Source organism: Hemiscyllium ocellatum, chromosome 20 (genome assembly GCF_020745735.1).
Source record: "Hemiscyllium ocellatum isolate sHemOce1 chromosome 20, sHemOce1.pat.X.cur, whole genome shotgun sequence".
Classification (NCBI taxonomy): domain Eukaryota; kingdom Metazoa; phylum Chordata; class Chondrichthyes; order Orectolobiformes; family Hemiscylliidae; genus Hemiscyllium; species Hemiscyllium ocellatum.
In genome coordinates, this window is record NC_083420.1 from 55329764 (window position 1) to 55350226 (window position 20463).

General features: G+C 45.7%; 1 protein-coding gene across 1 annotated transcript in view; it reads left to right on the forward strand.

The window, feature by feature from the left end:
* Window positions 1-15495: 15495 nt before the first annotated feature.
* Window positions 15496-20463, forward strand: part of LOC132825531 (inactive rhomboid protein 1-like) — a 366299-nt gene continuing 361331 nt past the window's right edge. Inside the window, exon 1 of the mRNA XM_060840891.1 lies at window positions 15496-15647. The gene's annotated coding sequence lies outside the window, so the exon portion shown is untranslated. The remainder of the gene's footprint in view (window positions 15648-20463) is intronic.

Here is a 20463-nt window from a genome sequence, read left to right on the forward strand (position 1 = left end):
CACAAACATCACACTTAAATCTCTTTCCTCGCTGTTTGGGATGAAGACTATACCCTGAGGAACTCCTGCAGTGACGACTTGGACCTGAGTTGACTAGCTTTTGACAACCACAACCAGCTTCTTTTGTGCTAGACATGAGCCCAACCAGTGGAGAGCTTTATCACTGATTCCCATTGACTCTAGTTTTGTTGCAGCTTCTTGATGCCACAGCTGGTGGGATGTGACTTTGATGTGAAGCACAGATTCTCTCACATGACCATTCTTTTGTCTATGTTTGAATGAAGGCTATAATACAGTTTGGAGTTGAGTAACTTTGGCAGAACTCAATTGGTTGATTGATATGAAACTGAGGGAAATGTTCAAAGACTATTTTTTGGGTGAGAGAAAGGTGTGTAGTGTAGATCCTCAGAAGCTCGTGCTAGGACCCTTCACTAATTATCTATCTCTCAGTGTTAGAGACATTCCAAGTTTGAAAATGGCACTAAACGTGGTACCATTGCAAACTATGAGGAGAAACGTGTAGAATCTTGCCCCCAGCCCTGAAAGGACACTGATTTATTGGTGGCACGGGCAGTTAGGTAGTTGATGAAGTTCAGAGAATTGAATGCTATGCACTTCGGTAGGAAGAACATTCAAAGACAATATAAAATAAGGGGTACAATTCCAAAGGTTAGGTGGGAAGTGCAGCAGCAGAGGGACCTGGATACATTTCTACACAGATTATTGAAGGTGGTAGGACAGGTGGAATGAACTGTTCATAAAGCATACTGTGTTCTCAATTTTGTTAATAGGGATGTGGAGTACAAGATGGAGGTTATGATGCAACCATATAGGACATGTTAAATCTCAGCTGGAATAATGTGAACAGTTGTGGGTGCCACATCACAGGAAGAATGTGAACACATTGGAGACAGGGTAGGAGTAATGTGCAAGAAATGGTTCCCGAAATTAGGGACTTCCAGTTATGAATATAGATTGAAGTAGTTAGTAATGTTCTCCTTGGAGAGAAGGTGGCTGAGCAGAGATATGATAGAGGTTAACGAAATTGTAATTGGCGGGATAGAGTAAGTAGGGAGAAGCTGTTCCTACTCAAAAGGTTCTAAAATGAGAGACACAAAATTAAAGAGCTTTGCAAAACAATGTAATGGAATGTGACAGAAAAACTTTCACAGAACGGATATTTCAGACCAGGAATGCACTGCCTGGAAATTGGGTGGAGGCCGGTTCAATTAAGACATTCAAGAAAAATAATGATTTCAACAGGAAAAATGTGCAAGGGTACATGGGAGAGGCAGGTCATAGAGTCATAGAGATGTACAGCATGGAAACAGACCCTTTGGTCCAACCCGTCCATGCCGACCAGATATCCCAACCTAATCTAGTCCCACCTGCCAGCACCCGGCCCATATCCCTCCAATCCCTTCCTATTCATATACCCATCCAAATGCCTCTTAAATGTTGCAATTGTACCAGCCTCCACCACTTCCTCTGGCAGCTCATTCCATACACATACCACACTCTGTGTGAAAAAATTGCCACGCAGGTCTCTTTTATATCTTTCCCCTCTCACCCTAAACCCATGCCCTCTAGTTCTGGACTCCCCGACCCCAGAGAAAAGATTAGATTAGATTACTTACAGTGTGGAAACAGGTCCTTCAGCCCAACAAGTCCACACTGACCCTCCGAAGAGCAACCCACCCAGACCCATTCCCCTACATTTACCCCTTCACCTAACACTACGGGCAATTTAGCATGGCCAATTCACCTAACATGCACATCTTTGTGACTGTGGGAGGAAACCCGAGCACCCAGAGGAAACCCAAGCAGACACAGGGAGAATGTGCAAACTCCACACAGACAATTGCCCGAGGCGGGAATTGAACCCAGGTCCCTGGTGCTGTGAGGCAGCAGTGCTAACCACTGTGCAGTCCCAAGACTTTGCCTATTTACCCTATCCATGCCCCTCATAATTTTGTAAACCTCTATAAGGTCATCCCTCAGCCTCCGACACTCCAGGGAAAACAGCCCTAGCGTATTTAGCTTCTCCCTATAGCTCAAATCCTCCCACCCTAGCAACATGGTTGTAAATCTTTTCTGAACCCTTTCAAGTTTCACTACATTTTTCCGATAGGAAGGAGACCAGAATTGCATGCAATATTCCAACAGTGGCCTAATCAATGTCCTGTACAGCCGCACCATGACCTTCCAACTCCTGTACTCAATACTCTGACCAATAAAGGAAAGCATACCAAACATCACCTGCGACTCCACTTTCAAGGAGTTATGAACCTCCACTCCAAGGTTTCTTTGTTCAGCAACATTCCCTACTGTAGTGTATAAGTCCTGCTAAGATTTGCTTTCCCAAAATGCAGCACCTCGCATTTATCTGAATTAAACTCCATCTGCCACTTCTCAGTCCATTGGCCCATCTGGTCAAGATCTGTTGTAATCTGAGGTAACCCTCTTCACTGTCCACTACACCTCCAATTTTGGTGTCATCTGCAAACTTACTGACTGTACCTCTTATGCTTGCATCCAAATCATTTATGTAGATGACAAAAAGTAGAGGACCCAGCACCGATCCTGTGGCACTCCACTGGTCACAGGCCTCCAGTCTGAAAAACAACCCTCAACCACCACCTTTTACCTTTGAGCCAGTTCTGTATCTAAATGGCTAGTTCTCCCTGTATTCCATGAGATCTAACCTTGCTAATCAGTCTTCCATGGGGATCTTGTCGAACGCCTTACTGAAGTCCATATAGATCACATCTACACCTCTGCCCTCATCAATCCTCTTTGTAACTTCCTCAAAAAACTCAATCAAGTTTGTGAGACATGATTTCCCATGTGCAAAGCCATGTTGACTATCCCTAATCAGTCCTGGCTTTTCCAAATACATGTACATGCTGTCCCTCAGGATTCCCTCCAACAACTTGCCCACCACCAATGTCAGGCTCACTGGTCTGTAGTTCCCGGGCTCGTCCTTATCACCCTTCTTAAACAGTGGCACCACGTTAGCCAACCTTCAGTCTTCCGGAATCTCACCTGTGACTATCGATGATACAAATATCTTAGCAAGAGGCCCAGCAATCTCTTCCCTAGCTTCCCACAGAGTTCTAGTGTACACCTGATCAGGTCCTGGGGATTTATCCACCTTTACCCATTTCAAGAAATCCAGCACTTCCTCCTCTGTAATATGGACATTTTGCAAGATGTCACCATCTATTTCGTTGCAGTCTATATCTTCCATGTCCTTTTCCCCAGTAAATACTGATGCAAAATACTCATTTAGTATCTCCCCACTTTCTGCTCCACACAAAGGCTGCCTTGCTGATCTTTGAAGGGCCCTATTCTCTCCCTAGTTACCCTTTTGTCCTTCATGTATTTGTAAATACTCTTTGGATTCTCCTTAATTCTATTTGCCAAAGCTATCTCATATCCCCTTTTTGCCCTTCTGATTTCCCTCTCAAGTATACTCCTACTGCCTTTATACTCTAAGGATTCACTCGATCTAGCCTGTTTGTATCTTACATATTCTTCCTTCTTTTTCTTAACCAGATTCTCAACTTCTTTAGTCATCCAGCATTCCCTACATTGACCAGCCTTTCCTTTCACCCTGACAGGAATATACTTCCTCTAGATTCTCGTTATCTCATTTCTGAGGCTTCCCATTTTCCAGCTGTCCCTTTACCTGTGAACATCTGCCCCCAATCAGCTTTCTGGTCTAATACAGTCAAAACTGGCCTTTCTCTAATTTAGAACTTCAACTTTTAGATCGCGTCTATCCTTTTCCATCATTGTTTTAAATCTAACAGAATTATGATCACTGGCTCCTAAGTCCTCCCCCAATCTCACCTCAGACACCTGCCCTGCCTTATTTCCCAAGAGTAGGTCAAGTTTTGCATCCACATACTGAATCAGAAAATTGTCTTGTACACACTTAACAAATTCCTCTCCATCTAAACCCTTAACACTGTGGCAGTCCCAGTCTGTGTTTGGAAAGTTACAATGAGTGTTAGGAAGCCATGGTGCTCATTTGGAGAATTGAGATATTAATGAAGGGCTGAATGGCCCATAATATTTTGTGATATCTGTGGGATATCAGTGAATATAATTAATTCAGCCATTATTTCAGATCCCTTTTCTCTGGGATGATGCCTTTGTGGTAACCAAGCCAAGACTGGTTTTCCACCCCGGAAATATCAACATCTTAAAAGGTACAAATGACCAAATGTGCTTCTAATATCTCATTCATGAGTAAAGAACTGGGGAAATTATTTTTCACCTTGTCCTTTTCAGTTGATACCAAACGGATATTTAGTTCAGAACAGTAACTTCTTCGCTTTTTGTATGTTTTTCATTCTGTGTAGGTATAGTTTAAAAAAAACCCTCCACTTTGTCAACCAGCTCAGCAAGCAGCTGGAGCAGCTTTTTAAATATCCTATTTCTTGTGAGTAAGCTCTCGTAATAATTAATTAGGCAGAAATTCTGAGTTATAAGCTAAAAGCCAGCAGTATTTCCATTAGGAACTGGCCAAGGACTAAACACTACCCTCAAGCTATTTTTTGCTATTTTTAAAAGATGATTTTAAGACAATTTCACACCTTTATAAACCTTGAAATGAAGATAAAGTTTGTGGGGACATTAGACCATTAGATACTGGAGCATAATTAGGCCATTCAACCCATCAAGTCTTCTCTGCCAATCAATCATGGCTGGTATGTTTCTCAGGAGAAAGTGAGGTCTGCAGATGCTGGAGATCAGAGTCGAAAAATGTGGCGCTGGAAAAGCACAGCCGGTCAAGCGGCATCCAAGGAGCAGGAGAATCAATGTTTCGGACATAAGCCTTTCATTAGGAATGGTGGGGGGTGTGGGGGATGAGAGATAAGTAGGAGGGTGGGGCTGGCAGTGAGATAGCTGGGAAGGCAATAGGTAGTTGCAGGTGGGGAGGTGATGGTGATCGGATGGAGAGGAGGGTGGAGCGGATAGGTGGGAATAAAGATGGACAGGTAGGACAGTTCAAGACGGTAGTGCTGAGTTGGAGGGTTGGATCTGGGATGGGGTGGGAAGAGGGGAGATGAAGAAACTGGTGAGGTTGATATCGATGCCATGTGATTGGAGGGTTCCAAGGTGGAAGGTGAGGCATTCTTCCTCCAGGCATCGGGTGGCTTGGATTTGGCAGTACAGGAGGCCCATGACTTACATGTGGACAGAGTGGGAAGGGGGAGGTGGAGAGGTTGGCTACAGGGCAGTGGGGCTGTTTGGTGCTTTTTACCAGACATGTTCCTTGAAACATTCCACCAGCTGGCATCCTGTCTCCCCCCCACCCAATGTAGAGGAAACCAGACCTAGAGCAACCTTACCTCCAATTAGCTATCGCCTTCCCAGTTGCCATTCCCCCAGCCCCATCGCCACCCTCCTGTTTATCACTCTGCTCCCTCCTTCCCAACCTTCCCCATATTCCTGATGATGGGTTTTTGCCTGAAACATCGATTTCTCTGGTGTTTGACCTGCTGTGCTTTTCCAGCATCACACTTTTTGACAATAGCTGAGGTGTTTGGATGTGCAAGGATCCTTTGGGGCCTTGGATGGAGGTAAGGTGGGGGGGGGCAGTATGGGCTCAGGTTTTAATCTCTTGCTGTGCCAGGGGAAGGTGCCAGGAGCAGAGGGTGGGTTGGTGGGGGTTGGGGGTGGGTTGGTGGGGGTGGGTTGGTGGGGGGGTGGAGACGTGGACCTAACAAGGGAGTTGTGGAAGGAATGGTCTCTGCAGAATACAGGTGGGGAGGGAAATAGATCTCTGGTGGTGAGGTCTGATTGTAGGCGGTGGAAATAGTGAAGGACAATGCACTGTATCTGGAGGTTGGTGGATGGAAGGTGAGGAACACGGGGTTTCTATCCTTGTAGTTGGAGGGGTGGGGTATAAGAGCAAAAGTGCAGGAAGTGGAGGAGATGTACTGGAGGGCATCGTCAACCATGTAGGAGGGGAAATTGTGGTCCTTGAAATAAGAAGCCATTTGTTATGTCCTGGAGGGTAATTACTATTCCTGGGAGCAGAGATGATGGAGCCGGAGGAATTGGGAGTAAGGGATAGCATTTTTCCAGGAGGGGGAGGGAGGCGGTGTAGTACAGGTAGCTGTGTGAATGAGTGCATTTGAAGTAGATGTCAGTGTTGAGTTGGTTGCTGGAGTTGGAGACGGAGAGGTCCAGGAAGGGGAAGGAGAAGTCCAAGATAACGCAGGTGAACTGGAGGTCAGGGTGGAAGGTGTTCGTGAAGTTGGACCCCCCATCTGCATCTAGCTATCACCTTCCAAGTTACCTCACCCCCTCCCCACCCTCCTATTTATCTCTCAGTCCCCTTCTCATTCCCAACATTCCTGATTCTCCTGCTCCTCGAATACTGCCTAGGCTGCTGTGCTTTTCCAGCACCACTCTATTTGACTCTGATGTTTCTCATCCAATCCCCCTTGCCTCTCTCCCCATTTCATTTGATTGCCCTTACTAATCAAGAACCCATCCATTTCTATGACCTGGCTTCTGCAGCAATGAGTTCCACAGATTCACCACCCTCTGGTTAAAGAAATTCCTGCTCTTCCAAGTTGTAAAGGGTCACCCCTTCACTCTAAGACTGCGTCTCCAGATGCTAATCTTTTGTTTTTTTACAAGTGGGAACATCCTCTCCATATCCACTATATCCAGACCTCTCAGTATTCTGTAATTGTTCAATCAGATCACCCTCATCTTCTAAACTCCAATTAGTACAGACACAGAATTCTCAATCACTCCTCAAATGGCAAGCCCTTCATCCCTGGGATCATTGTCCTCTGGATCCTCTCCAATGCCAGCACATCCATCCTTATATATGGGTTCCAAAACTGCTCATGATACTCCAAATACAGTCTCACCATTCTAAATGCTTTATATAGCCTTAATAGTACACAATTTTGTCTTGTACTCTAGTCTCTTGAAATGAATGCTAACATCGCATTTGGTTTCCTAACTGCCAACTACACCTGTTTGTTAGTCTTAAGAGAATCCTGAACTAGGAATCCCTTTGTGCTTCAGATTTCGAAGCCTTTCCTCATTTAGAAGTTAGTCTCTGCCTCTATTCTCCCGACCAGTTTGAATGTTCCATTGCTCTCTATTCCCCAATTGGATAATTACACTGCATTATGTGGCATTATATGTCAGAGAGAAGGCAAAAACAGAAGACGGCAGATGCTGAAACCTGAAATAGAAACAGAGAAAAAGGTGGTGAAAATACCAGGCAGCATCTGGCAATAAACAGATTTAATGTTTCAGGTCAATGAACTTTCAGCAGAAACGTTCTGTTATTTTTCATGCCATCTTGATCCATGTTGTCTGAATTAACTGCACCAATAATAAGGCTGGATCCACAGTTTACAGAGGTAAAAAAATGAACCAGGGTTCTTGCTGCTAATAATCCCTCAGTAATGGGTACTGAAAGTACATGTGTATGAGGAATCCTAATAAGGAATCTCCCCTTAGGGGGAGACAATGGTCTCGTGGTATTATCTAGAGATCCAGGTAATGTTTTGAGAATGATGGCTCAGAGGCTAGCACTTTGACTACACAGCACAAGGGACCTGGGTTCAATTCTTCCCTCAGGTGACTGTCTGTGTGGAGTTTGCACATTCTCCCTGTTTCTGCGTGGGTTTCCACCGGGTGCTCTGGTTTCCTCCCCTAGACCAAAGATGTGTAGGTTAGGTGGACTGGCCATGCTAAATTGCCCATAATGTTCAGGGATGAGCAGGCTAGGTAGATTATCCATGGGAAATGCAGGGTTACAGCAACAGGGTAAGGGTTGGTCTGAGTAGGTTGCTCTTTGGAGGTTGGTGTTGACTTGATGGGCCAAATGGCCTGTTTCCGCACTGTAGGGATTCTATGGATTATATGGGACCCAGGTTTGAATCCCAAACAGCAGATGGTGGAAATTGAATTCAATAAATATCTGGAATTAATCCACTGTGGAGGGGAAAACCCATCAAGCTCGCAAATGCCCTTTAGGAAAGGAAATGGCAATTTTTACCTAGTCTAGACTACATGTGACTCCAGACTCACAGTAATGTGGTTGGCTATTAACTACCCTCCTGAGCAATTACCAATGGGCAGGAAATGCTGCCTGGTCAGCAATGCCCTCAGCCATGAATGAATGTAAAAAGAAATCAGTATTACTGAACCATCCTCACACCCTCTTAACGTGAACCTTTAAGGAATGGTTCATGAATGCTGATGGGGCTGTACCCAATGATGTACCACTGCAGGGAACCATGGATCAGTCTTAGACCCTGACTGCCCCCACCCCCATCAAAAGAAAATACCTCTTGAAAAATATCTTTCAGGTAGACTGGATTCTGACAAAATGTTAAAGATATCTGAAAGAATTCCCTTGTAAAATCCTACCATAACCAGCTGCTTATCACTGGGCAACTCATTGGCTTTTTGTTAATGCAGAATGCTAGAGTTAGCGCAAGTCATATAGCACTGAAACAGGCCCTTCGGCCCATCATTCCTCTGTCAACTAGCAAACACTAAACTATAGGAATCCCACTGCCTGCACTGGATCTGTACCTTAATATGCCCTGGCATTTTAATTGCTTGTCCAAACGCTTAAATGTTTTGAGATTATCTGCCTCCACCATTCTCAGGCAGCACATTCCACATTTCTTCTACCTTCCAGGTGAAGATATTTCGAGTCCCATCAAAACCACTTGCTCCTCATCATAAGTTTGTGCCCTCTGACCTTAGGCAGATCTGCCATTGGGAAAAGATTCTCATGATCTCCTGTCTATGCTCCTCATCATTTTATACACTCCAGTCAGATCCCCACTCTTCTTGTGCCCCAAGGAAAACAAATGCAGCCTATCTAGTCTCTCGTCATAACTGAAACTTTCCATCCCAGGCAAAATCCTCGTGAATCTCTTCTGCACCGTCTACAGTGCAATCAGTCCTTACAATAGTGTGGTGAGCAGAACCACACACAGTATTCCATCTGTGTCCCAAGCAATATTTTATAAAAGTTGGAACAAGACTTCTTTGCTCCTATATTCTATACCCCAATTAATGAAGGAAATGAATTCTGAATGCTTTGTTCACCACCATATCCACCTGTGCTGATACCTTCAGGGATCTATGGACTTGAACACCAATGTCCCTTTGTTCCTCAGTACTTCCTCGGGACTGACTATTCACTGTGTAAATCCTTCCCTTATTAGACTTCCCAATATGCACCACCTCACATTTACCAGGATTAAATCCCATCTGTCATTGTTCTGTCGAATTTACCAGCTGATCAATATCAGACTGTAGTTTGAGACCATCCTTCTCAAAAGCGCTACAAACTTTTGTGTCATTGGCAAAATTATTAATTATACTTTTGAGATTCTCATCCAAATCATAAATGTAAACAGCAAAGATTCACAGCATGAATTCCTGTGCTTTCTGAATTTTATAAAGACATTGGAGCATTGGAGCAAAATTGGGCCATTTGGCCCATTGAATCTTCTTCTGACATTCAATTAGAACATTGGCTGATCTGGTAATCCACAAATCCACTTTCCTGCATTTTGCCTCCAACCTTCCTGATTAAAAATCTGTCTATCCCAACATAGAATAAACTTAATGATCCAGCCTCGACAGCCCTCTTTGGTAAAGAATTGAACAGATTCTCAACCGACTGAGAAAAGAAATTACCTCACATCTCTATCTTAAAATGTGCAACCTCTTATTCTGAGATTATACACTTTGTTCCCAGACTCTCCCACAAGGGAGACAACAACTCTACCACCTGTCAAGTCCTTTAAATTGTATATTTCAATAAGGTCATCTCTCACTGTTCTAAACTTCAGTACATGTCCACCTTATTCAACCTTTCATCATAAGACGACCCATCCATACCAACATTCCCTCTAAACTGTGCAGCTGCTCCGATGTTCCATGCATTATGATTGGCAATCTGATGTGGATTACAACACTGATTTCTGGCTCTAGAAGTTCCTGCCATTCATGGATCCTGAAATCTGCATAGAAGAACATAAAATTAAGATGAGCTTTCTTATATACCTGGGATCCAATTGGTGAACTGGACTGACTCCTACGCCAGAGCTGAAAATGTGTTGCTGGTTAAAGCGCAGCAGGTCAGGCAGCATCCAAGGAACAGGAAATTCGACGTTTCGGGATGAAGGGCTTTTGCCCGAAACGTCAAATTTCCTGTTCCTCGGATGCTGCCTGACCTGCTGCGCTTTAACCAGCAACACATTTTCAGCTCTGACCTCCAGCATCTGCAGACCTCACGTTTGACTCCTACGCCAGTAAGCTTTCCTTAAATAGGGTAACAAAAACAGTTCACACTATTTCGACTGCACAGTATCTTGTATAGCTTTAGCAAATCTTGCCCTCTTTTTATACTCCTTTCCCTTTGAAATAAAGGCTAACATTCAATTAGCCTTCATGTTTACCTGCTAAACTTTAAATAACTTTTGCACTTTATGCATAAGGACACCCAACTCGCTGTATTGTAGCTTTCTACATGTAAATAATATTCAGCTCCTTGATTCTTCTTGCCAAAGGATATAGCCTCATGATTTCTGACATTATATCCCATATACCACATTTGTGCCCTTTCACGTAATCTTTTGATACCTCTCTGCAAATTCTTTGGGCAAAAGTTTATGAGGGTCTGTAAGATGAGGGCTATGGCAAGATTAATGTCACAATTACATGAGAAGTTTGGTGAGGTCTGTCTTAACATAGGAAGCAACTCATTGCGTCTTTGATGCATTTGCTGGGCAGTGTGTTGACTTCCTCACTAGGCAGTGCTGGGTTGACAATAAAAGGGGATTATTGCTTGTTAAACACCTCTTTAACAGCACAGCTCACCTCATTAATGTTCAGCTTCCTATCTTAACAAACGTGCAGTGAAATGAGACACTGGAAATTCCCTTAAAGTCCGAACAGGTACCTGGCGACTTCAACAAATCACTGGCTATGAGGATCCTTGACACACTGCCCCACCCTACATTGCAGACATTACCCCACTCACACGGTAGTCAGTTCATCACTGGACACTGTATTCCCAACCCCATTCCCACCGTGGTTAGCTCATCACTCGACTGTAGACACTGTCCCAGTTGACACTTTAGATACTGCCTAGCTTGACACTGTGGACATGACACTTTGGACACTACACACTGTAGACAGTCTGTCACCCGACACTGTAGGCATTCCACACCAAACACACTACGTCACTCGACACTGCCCACTGTAGACTGTGGATGAAGGGTTAAGCCCGAAACATCAACTCTCTTGCTCCTCAGATGCTGCCTGACCTGCTGTGCTTTTCCCAGTGCCACACTTTATTGATACTGTAGACACTGCCTCACTCAACACTGTGGATACTATGTACAGCAGATACTGCCTCTCTTCACTCTGTAGACAAGCAGGAGACGGGAAGAACACAGCAAGCCAGGAAGCATTAGGAGGTGGAGAAGTCAACGTTTTGGGTGTAACCCTTCTTTATGACTGGGAGTGAGTGCGGGGGTAGCTGCAGATAAAGGGGGTGGGTGTGGGCAGGGTGGTGAGGTAGGGAGAGGTAAACACAGGTAGAGAGTATGACCTGGTTGGCCTATGGGAGGAATGAATCCAATTGGTGGCTGGAAGGAAGCTGGAAGCTGAGAGGGATGAAAGGGAGGGCAGAAGGGGCTGTGAAGGGAATCGGCGGGGGGGTGGTGGGGAATGGGAAGGGAGGTAGTTTGAAATTGGAGAACTCAACGCTGAGTCCTTAGGGCTTTAGACTCTCCAGGCAAGAGATGAGGTATTGTTCCTCCAATATGTAGTCGGATTCATTGTGGCAATGGAGGAGGCCAAGGGTGGTCATGTGGGAAAGGGAATGGGAAGGGGAATTAAAATGGGCGTTGGCTGGGAGGTCATGTCAGCTCCTGTGGGCCCAGCTGAGATGTTTGGCGAAACGTTCCTTTAGTTTAGGTTTGGTCCCCCAATGTAAAGACATCCACATTGGGAGCACCAGATACAGTAAGCAAGGTTAGAAGAGAGGCAGGTGAGATAGAGGTTCACCTGCCTCTCCTCCAACCTAGTATTCAATGCTGTCGATATGGTCTTCTCTACATCAGGAAGACCAAATGTAAACTAAGGTATTAAGGGAATGTTTCACCGAATGTCTCAGCCGGGCCCACAGGGGTTGACCGGATCTGCCAGTCACCACCCATTTACATTCCCCACAGTATGGAAACATACTGAAGAAGTCCACACCGACCCTCTGAAGAGCATCCATCCAGACCCATTCCCCCACCCCACATTTACCCCGATTAGTACATCTAACACTATGGGCAATTTAGCATGGCCAATGCACCTAACCTGCACATCTTTGGATAGTGGGAGGAAACTGGAGCACCCAGAGGAAAAAGTGAGGACTGCAGATGCTGGAGATCAGAGCTGAAAATGTGTTGCTGGAAAAGCGCAGCAGGTCAGGCAGCATCCAAGGAGCAGGAGAATCAACGTTTCGGGCATGAGCCCTTCTTCAGGAATGAGGAGAGCGTGCCAAGCAGGCTAAGATAAAAGGTAGGGACTTGGGGGAGGGGCTTTGGAAATGCGATAGGTGGAAGGAGGTTAAGGTGAGGGTGATAGGCCGGAGTGGGGGTGGGGGCGGAGAGGTCAGGAAGAGGATTGCAGGTTAGGGAGGTGGTGCTGAGTTCAAGGGTTGGGACTGAGACAAGGTGGGGGGAGGGAAAATGAGGAAATGGGAGAAATCTGAGTTCATCCCTTGTGGTTGGAGGGTTCCTAGGCGGAAGATGAGGCGCTCTTCCTCCAGCCGTCGTGTTGCTATGGTCGGGCGATGGAGGAGTCCAAGGACCTGCATGTCCTTGGTGGAGTGGGAGGGGGTGTTTGAAGTGTTGAGCCACGGGGTGGTTGGGTTGGTTGGTCCGGGTGTCCCAGAGGTGTTCTACCCCTCTCTGAGGATGAAAGCTCAGTCCTCAGCAGAGGCCTCACCTTCATCCCCCTACGCTCTCGGATTAACGAGTTCAACATGCGGCGAGACATCGAACAATTCTTCCACCGCCTTTGCCTCCGCGCCTACTTCTTCAACCAAGATTCTCACCCACCCTCTGACAACCCCTTCTCCCGCCTCCAACACACCCCATCCACCTGGACACCCCGTGCTGGCCTCTTACCTGCTCTCGATCTCTTCATAGCCAACTGCCGCCGTGACATTAACCGCCTCAACCTCTCCACCCCTCTCACCCACTCCAACCTCTCACCCTCGGAACGCGCAGCCCTCTACTCCCTCCGTTCCAACCCCAACCTCACTATCCGGGAGGCGCGGTAGTAGTTTGGCGCACCGACCTTTACACCGCTGAGGCTAAACGCCAGCTTGTGGACATCTCTTCCTGCTGCCCCCTTGACCATGACCCCACCTCCCACCACCAAACCATCATCTCCCAGACCATCCATAACCTCATTATCTCAGGGGATCTCCCATCCACCGCCTCCAACCTCATAGTCCCACAACCCCGCACCGCCCGTTTCTACCTCCTGCCCAAAATCCACAAACCTGACTGCCCCAGCTGACCCATTGTCTCAGCCTGCTCCTGCCCCACAGAACTCATCTCTGCATATCTCGACACGGTCCTGCCCCCCTTAGTCCAACAACTCCCCACCTCCACTCCCGGCACCTTCCTCTGCAACCGCAAGAAAACTTGCGCCCACACCTCCCAGCCTTACTTCCCTCCAAGGCCCCAAGGGATCCTTCCATATCCGCCACAAATTCACCTGCACCTCCACACACATCATTTACTGCATCCGCTGCACCCGATGTGGCCTCCTCTACATTGGGGAGACAGGCCGCCTACTTGCGGAATGTTCCAGGGAACACCTCTGGGACACCCGGACCAACCAATCCAACCACCCCGTAAGCTCAACACTTCAAACTCCCCCTCCCACTCCACCAAGGACATGCAGGTCCTTGGACTCCTCCATCGCCAGACCATAGCAACACGACGGCTGGAGGAAGAGTGCCTCATCTTCCGCCTAGGAACCCTCCAACCACAAGGGATGAACTCAGATTTCTCCAGTTTCCTCATTTCCCTTCCCCCCACCTTGTCTCAGTCCCAACCCTCGAATTCAGCATCACCATCCTAACCTGCAATCTTCTTCCTGACCTCTCCGCCCCCACCCCCACTCCAGCCTATCACCCTCACCTTAACCTCCTTCCACCTATTGCATTTCCAACGCCCCTCCCTTAAGTCCCTCCTCCTTACCTTTTATCTTAGCCTGCTGGACACACTTTCCTCATTCCTGAAGAAGGACTCATGCCCAAAACATCGACTCTCCTGCTCCTTGGATGCTGCCTGACCTGCTGCGCTTTTCCAGCAATACATTTTCAGCACCCAGAGGAAACCCACACCGACACGGGGAGAACGTGCAAACTCCACACGGTCAGTCGCACAAGGTGGGATTTGACCCGGGTCCCTGGTGCTGTGATTCCCCTTTCACTCCCTTTCTGACATGACCATCCTTGGCCTCCTTCATTGCCACAACAAACCAAATCACATTTTAGAGGAACAACTCTTCATCTTCCACCTACAGCCTCAGGACTCAACATTGAGTTCTCCAATTTCAAATAACCTCCCATCCCATCACCTGACTCCCTTCCCAGGCCCTCCCCACCCCCATCCATTCCTCTCAGTGACTTCCTTCCAGCCACCAATTGGATTCATTCCTCCCATCAACCAACCAGGTTGTACCCTCCACCTGTGTTTACCTGTCCCCACCTCACCATTCTGCCCCCCCCCACCTCCTTTATTTGCAGCTCCCCTTACACCCACCCCCAGCACTAAAGGGGTACACCCAAAATATTGCCTTCTCCAACTCCTGACACTAGCTGGGGTTGCTCTGTTCTTCCAGCTTGGCTACCTTGGATTCCAGCATCTGCAGTTTTATTGTCTCCTCACACTGGAGGCACTGCCCCACTGGACACAACACATACTGCTCTGCTCAATACTAGTCAGCTGCATAAGGGTAGCATTTGATCTTCCCTAATGGCCATAGGTGATACTAATTCTACAATCATTTAAATCCCCTAATGCTATGGCATTAGGCTGGTGTAGGGCCATTCCTGGTCTAGTAATTTGCGTTTGCATCATTGGTTCCTGTCATGGGTTTTTTTTCTAAATCTCCACCTAAAGATCACAAAATTCCAGATGGAATTGTGTCATGACTGGAAAACGGCCCTTCAGGAAGCGAACAGCGAAAAATAAACTGGAAGTGGGGGCGATTAGAGAGGTTACAGCCTACACACTCTCGTCTTTCTGTGTGTCAGTGAGAGGGGCAGCAGCTCTTTGGTCAGTGCAGTTGGTTTGCCAGGAGCGGATTTGTATCGGCTGAGAAATAAAGCGTTGCCCCTTTAAGCAGTGCGGAAGTTATTTGAAGTTTTGGCTGGAACCTTTTTAGTAACTGGCTGCCTGACGTCAGGGAAGCGGGGATCAGATGTTGCTGAGGCTCTGGGTTTGAAGCCGGTCCGGGGACAGAGGGAAAGGCAGAGACAGAGCTGCACACACGGAACGGGGGGGTGGGGAAAAAAGAGAGTGAAACAGTGCTGCTGCTACTACTACAAGGTGAGCTTCCCCTGATCCTGACCGTCTTCCTTCCCAGGACTTAACCCCCCCGGACACAAACACGCTCCATTCCATTGGGAGTCAGTCCCAGTGTAAATCCCAGAGTCTTATTCCCCAAACCAGACCCAGTCCCGGATTGCAGTTCAATCCTGGTGCCGGTCCCCCTTCCCAGTCTCGGTATCGTCTCAGTCCCGCTCTCATTCCAAATCCCGGGGTCGGTATCAATCCTGGAATTAATTCCAGTGCCGTTCCCAAACCCGGAGTAAAATCCCAATCCCGGATTCAGTCTCAAAACCGTACTCAGTCCCAGAGTCGGTTTCTGGTCCCAATCCCGGAGTCATGGATTTGTTGCAGGAAGTGGTGGAGGTACCTTCCTTACCCCGGGAAGGGGTGGCAGGAGGTTTCTCTTCCCGGTGGGATTTCCACTCCTTTCCGGGACAAGAGCTGCTTCCCCCTGCCAGAACACTCATTGAACGGGCCCGGGAGCTCACCCCCTCTCTTCCGACAAGCCAGCCTCGGGTCTGTGGGGCAAGACTCCCCCGCCGACCGACTGCGGCGTGCAGGCTGGTGGTGTCTGCGGAAATTCCGGGAGTTGGGAGATAGAGAGCCGGCACTGCCTCAGGCCAGTGGCTCGAATCCACTGCATCTCCCTGCTCTGGCGAGTTTGTCAGAGTTGGAGCAGGATTGACTGAGGTTTTTATCTGTGCGAAAAGAGCTGACCATTAACAAGGAGTTAAAAACAATTCAACAGTAGCTCAAATGGTTCTGCAGAAATCCTTAATTCCATTAGTGGTGTTTTCTTAAAGGTGCTTTATTCTTAAAATGTTTCAGCCAGGTTTGAAAATAATTGTATGGTAGTGACGTGATTTGAGTCTTACCTGAAAACTTTAAAGACCGTATTAAAGTGAAACACCTCCCTATCATTGCTGTAGAGCACGTTTCTTTCTGGTGTTCCAGTAAAGCTTGCTGTGAATTGTTGGAGTCTTTATTTCCCACATGTGGACTTTAGCTGTTTTCATGTTCTCCAACACGGACATTCCTAATTCCTTGATTTAAGCAAAATTGTTGTTCCTTGTTTGCTTAAAAACAGTCCATAGGAGATATATGTTGGGCGTGAATGGTTTACAGAACCACATGTGGACTGACGCCAGTCAAATAACTAAAGTGCTTCAGGCGTAGTTGAGTTGTATCAATGACCCGAGTGATTTATTGGATGCCTGAAGTGCATTCTGTTTGTACAATGCGTATAGACTATCCCAACAATTTCACTCAAGTGCTTTCCTGTATTTTTAGTTTGTTTTGCTGGATGGTTGTGGCTGGGTGCAGTGATGATGCATTATAACTGCGTGTGTTCACTGTATTTCCTTTTACAAATGTGGTTACAATGATACCATTGGTGCTGCTATGGTGACGTAGTGATTAGCTCATTGATCTCGGGGTCTGGGCTAATAGTGAAGCACTGTAATTACTGAGGCGTAGTTGGGAGTTTCATTTAACTAATTTAAACCTGGAATGATCACATCAGTCACAGGTGATCCTTAAAATTTGCAGATTATCTTTTTAAAAACACAGGTCATTCAATAATCTCCTGATGGAAAGGAAAAGTCTTACCTAGTCTGGCCTACAGGTTAACTTCAGGCCCAGAGGCAATATTAATTGCCCTCTGTGAAATGGCCTTAACAAGCCACTCAACTCTGGGCAATTTGAGACAGCCAATAAATGCTGACCTTGCTGTGACTCCCATATTCTATCAATTTAAGAGAATTATTTTTGGTTAATTTGGAAAATGTGCCCTTTCAGAGAGATGCCATCTTTGGAAAAGTAGGATCAGTTATAAATAGATTACTGGGAGCATTGAGATCTGACAGCAACTGTGGAGAGAGAAACAGTTTGAATCTTTAAAATCCTATGTTGATATTTCAAATGTGTATAATGGGACTATTTTTCAGCGTATTTCTATCAGTTTATTGTGCTTCACACAAGTGTCCACAGGTAAACAGTGCCACTTTTATGGACTCAAAGGTGTGTAAATCAGACATCCCCCTCAGACCCATAAGTTCCCTACAGAGCACACCTACACACAAAGTGGCCAAGCAACTACAGCTGAGACTGAACCATCTTGTCAATGGATCAACCCATGCCATCTACTCGGCTCAAGAATTTCTCAGCAACCTCAAGAACATTAAAATCAGCGATGATTTTCTTTCATATTACAGCACTGTTTATATTCATTGACATACCACTGGTGAAAGAAACACTTGGAGCACTACTGGAAGAACCAGAAATACTGAGTCTCCAACAACACCATCAGCAAGGACAATATATTCAAACTATTGGACTTGTGCCTCATCACTCACCTAATCTTCAATGACCACATATCGGTAAAGCAATGGCACATCTATGGGATCATCCGTACCAGGACACTCAGCAGAAACAGTCATGCCTGGATTGCACAGCCCTCCCCATCATCCAACTCAAACTGTGGATCCGATACATGGATGACACGTTTGTCATCAAACGCACCAATTTAAAGGAAACACACCATCTCATCAATAACATATCCACTAGTATCAAATTCATCAGTGTGAAGGAAAATGGCAATTGACTCCCATTCCTAATCATCATGGTAGAATGAAGAACCAATGGAGAATTCCTAACCAAAGTATATAGCAAGGCCACTCACATGGACCAATCCTTAACCACAATAGCAACTATCCCAATGTCTATAAACTGAGCAGTGTTAGGACATTATTTAAATAAGCTACTACACATTGCAACACACCAGGAAGGAGAAGAACACCTATACAAACAATGGATACCCCAGTAGTTCCATCTGCCGATACTTTTTGGACTGACAGAACCAATAAGATACTGTACGCCCCAATACACTAGTCGCCCTACCCTATATTGAGAACGTATCAGAAATGACGATCAGACTACTACAACCACAAGGAATCATGACAGCACACCAAACCACAGCCACACTAAACTACTGAGAAGAACAAAAGGCCCCATACCCATAACACGAAGGACCAACATGGTATCCAAAATTCCATATAACGACTTCCATAAACATTATATCGGCCAGACTGGAAGAAAACGAGCATTCTGGATACAAGATTACTAACTAACAGCAAAACGGCACAGTTCTCCCTCATCTTAGTACTCGCAGACAAAGAGAGCCACCAACTTGACTGGGACAACATAACCATCCTGAATCCAGCTAAACAGAGACAAGCACGGGAATCCTGAGAGGCCTGATTTTTAACCTGCAATGCCATCAACAAGCACGTTGACATAGATCCCATATACAAACCACTACAAAGGAAAACTGGAAGTGCTATCGCCCACCTTACAGACTGGGGGCCATAAATATCAAGCCGAGTAAACAACAATGCTTCATGGAAATCACACTAATGGTGTGACTAATGGTAATGAAACATTTGCATGATAACTCACCAGCTCTGTGAGCGAACCTATAACCACTTACTATATGAAGATAACACTCTTTAACATGTTGATGCAAAAGATAGTCAATATAGTCTCAAACTAAGGCAATCTAGTTTAGTTTATTTTAAGACAGGTAAGAGAGAAGCTTGATGCTGAGGTATTGAACCTGGTATTCTTATATTTCAGTAACACTTTGCAGAGCTTTTGGAAAGGCTGGTACTGAAAAAGAAGCAAGTGGGAATCCGTGGAGATGTTGTAAAATGCACTCAACATAAACTCAGGCCTGGAGAGTGTTATTGGCAGGGGTCACAGTGATCCATTTAGGAATCTCTTCCTTTAAAAGGTATTAAATTATTCAAAGCTAGGCATCACAGGCACAATAGATTTCTATCGTTTGCAAGTTCAGCGAATGAGGACAAGCAAATTGCAAGCCTGCATATTGGAGGATAAATTGCCTGCATTTTCAGGATTCTAAATTCAACTCCAGTGACAGCCATTTCACTTTAGTTCTGCTCAGGGCAACTGCTAGTTCTACTGTTCTGACTAATCTCAAAACCAATCCATGGGAATATTATTTTGAGTGAACTGGTAAATTTGTTTAACTGGCTTCCTCAGCAGAAGCTAGTTGTGTTGATTCATTCAAGTGGCAAACAAGGCTTAGTTTAGGATGTAGGTAGTAACTTGAGATATAATACAGAGGCAAGCAGAGAACTTTGACAATATGTTTCCCAAAGTGGGATTTGTTTCTTTGATTGGCTGTAATTGAAGCTGATTATTTTCATTTGTCATCAGCTCTTCTACCATGCAAACTTCAGCGTGGCGGAAGATGAATTAAGTGGAGTGTTTTTTGATCTAGCAATTTCTGTGTACAGCAGGCTGATTCTTAATGTGATGAGAATCCTTCCTCCTTTTTAAAACTGTACCAGAGTGTTTTCTGAACATGAGCTCACTCGTATTTAGACATAAGATTTCTCTGGGTTTTTGCCTGGCAAATTCCTGCCTATTATCCCGTCGAAAAATGTGACATGGAGTACGGTCTCCCAAAGCCTGCAAACTGAAATTTTGGGTCTCCAAGTGGCTTTTATTCTGTTTTTCTCCCTCTTCTCTTCTCACCCTGCACCTCCACTCTTCTCTGCTTTCACATGATAGTTTAAGCCTCGAAGTACACTCACAGTAGGTGTAAAAGTTTGGGAAGGTCTGCTCTAGACTTCATCCTGAGGTCTGCATCAATTGGATACATAATTGTACATCTTCAACTGACTAGACCACAAAGGAGTTCCTGAACTAGGCAGTTGGAATTGTAAATTTAATATAAAATTAGATAGATAGCAAGTGAGAAAGAACAGTCAGATTAACCGAAGCAAAT